The 2,686-nt window shown below is 35.3% G+C and overlaps 1 pseudogene; it reads left to right on the top strand.

Annotated features, from left to right (window-relative positions):
- The window catches only part of LOC106458397, a 69,218-nt pseudogene that overhangs the window by 64,017 nt on the left and 2,515 nt on the right, over positions 1–2,686 (top strand).

Below are 2,686 nucleotides of genomic sequence, written 5' to 3'. Positions count from 1 at the left end.
ACAGACAAGCAAACAATCTCAGAGTTTTAGTGGTATATAGATTGGAATTCTCCAAACTGTACTTCTACTATACAACCAAATACTTATATATGTACATAATAATAAACGGAAACAGTATCACGATTCATGTTATTGTAATATAATCTACTTTAATCTGATGATCCTGACAAGTATAATCTGTTTAATAAATATTAAATATTTATGTATCCAGAGTTATGGAACACACAAGAAATACATATACAGGAGTCATAAAAAATGAGGAATTTAACTAGATGATGATTGTATTAAGATACAAAAAAAGCATTAAAATACAGTTTGTTTAGAATTTCGCACAAAGCTACTCGAAGGCTATATGCTTTAGCCATCCCTAATTTAGCAGTGATAGACTAGAAGGAAGGCAGACAGTCAACACCACCCACCGCCAACTCTGTGGGCTACTCTTTCACAAACGAATAGTGGGATTGACTGTCACATTATAACGTTGCTACTGCTGAAAAGGCGAATGTGTTCGAACCCGCGACCCTCAGATCGAGCGCCCTAACCACCAGGCTAGGCCAATGCCCACCCCACCCCCTAAAAATACAAAAGAAAAGCGAATACGTTATACAATTTTGTATGTGAGTCTTATTTTACGCCGAAAATTACACACCTTCTTTTCATGCTACCATATTATTTATCAATGCACGATTGTGGAATATTATTCAAATGTCCTATATTGCTCCTCTCACTTCAGCCATGTCGTTTGGCCACTTTGACCTTCTCAGATATTACATACGACCATACAGCCATACAGACCTGGCCAAGGTTGAGAGTGTCACATTTCCCTTATTACTATCAATGTATTGTTTCTCCGCATTTGTTGTATGCTTGGAATCAATGTATTGTTTCTCCGCATTTGTTGTATGCTTGGAACCAATGTCTTGCTAGAAGATAAACATCCGCCCAATGAGTCGTGTTCATGAGGAAATAGCATGATAGATAAAAAATTAGTTTGTGGTTGTTAGCAGTCACGGTGTCATAAATTTTGTGTAGATCACAGACACTGTTGGCTAAGATGTAGCTCCGAGCTTGTACTGATCCCATCATGTTTCAATGTAGATGTTGTGTAATAACTGTGATACTGCCCAACTGTCCGCCGTCAAAGTCGTTGTTTATTGGCGAACAGTTCAAACTTAGATTCATCTGTAAAGGACATACATTTCCGGCTTTTCGTATTACACTGTCTGATGCCCATTTCAACCTCTTGGTTTGACTATGATTTCTCAGCAGTGGTTTCCAAGCAGCTACAAGTCCACTGAGACTTCTTCGTGTTAGTTTGTTTCTTACTGTTTTATTGGTAACATTCATACTTATTTTTATAGCAAGATCGTTGGAAAGATTTGTACTTGACCGTCGTTTAACACATAAGAAGCATATCTTGAGACCACTTTTGAAGAGTTTTGGTTTGTTCTTCTACGAGTCATGACTGGATACATTCAACTAAAACTGGGCAAAGTTTGGCTGTCTGTACTTTGATAGCGTTGATAATGGTATGACATTTTCTGATTTGTTAGATGACAAGCAGTCACAGTGTAAACTAGCAACATGTGATCTTATTCTCTTAAGTTGGCCGAACCTCGTGAGAAATTATTGGATTTACGGCCGAAAATATCGTCAACAACGAGGGTATCCAACTAATGGAATAGTAATGTATTTTAATCTGTATAAGTAAGAACATCCGAACAGTATATTTACCTACCTATTCTTGTTGATGGATTGAGTTAAAGCTTTTATCTCAGTAGGTAGCTTGCTCTGATCGGAAGTTAATATAAAATACTCTGGTGGTTTCTATTTTTACACGATAGAGGGATGGCATACCTGTAATATTTGTCTTTTGAACATTTTTTTCCATAATTATTTCCAGTACTTTATATCTATCACATACATACATATAAAACACGTTTATATACATGTGTGTGTATTACATTCTACCTGTCCTTAATATCGTTTTATTAAGAGCAACTGTAATTTTTTTATTTGTAAGTGACCTTGTCTGAGCGTATGCAAATTCAGTGTCACTGAAAAAAACTGTTAAACAACTGTTTGGTATTTTATTCAAGGAGCACATGTTGCTACAGACATCGGAGGTCTTCTAGTGAAGTATTGCTTTGTTTATGTAATTGTGACGAATATCTAAGTCTTATGTAATGGTGTGTTATATATATTATCATTGCTGCTAGTAAATGTTCTGTAAAGATTATACAAAAGGCTAATGTTTCGAGTTTTTGGATTATATTAAATGACCGAATATCGTGCAAAAAGTTAATCGTGTGACAAAAAACTTGCGTTACAAATAAATATACTTCGAATAGAAAGTCAGCAGATTTATGTATGTTATTATTTAACTGATAATAATAGCGGTAAAAAATCGTTAATTTTTTCCCGTTCCTTTCCAGTCCAACAGACAGATGAGATTGCGGGAGTTGCTGGTGAAACATTCAAAGGAGGCGTCATTAGTTGTCATGTAAGTTTAAGGCACCAGGGATTATTATTATTATTATAGGTTTAATTTATTAAGTTTTTAACAACATAATTACAGATATTTCAGTTATACTAGACCACCCATGACCCGTTGGGTCAACGACTATTCAGAGGTTATGAAGAATTCAAGCTAATTTCAATATTGCACAGAAATGAAGGTTTCTTT

The sequence above is a fragment of the Limulus polyphemus genome, unplaced genomic scaffold (assembly GCF_000517525.1).
Source record: "Limulus polyphemus unplaced genomic scaffold, Limulus_polyphemus-2.1.2 Scaffold456, whole genome shotgun sequence".
Lineage (NCBI taxonomy): Eukaryota > Metazoa > Arthropoda > Merostomata > Xiphosura > Limulidae > Limulus > Limulus polyphemus.
This window is presented reverse-complemented; position numbering and strand designations above follow the sequence as displayed.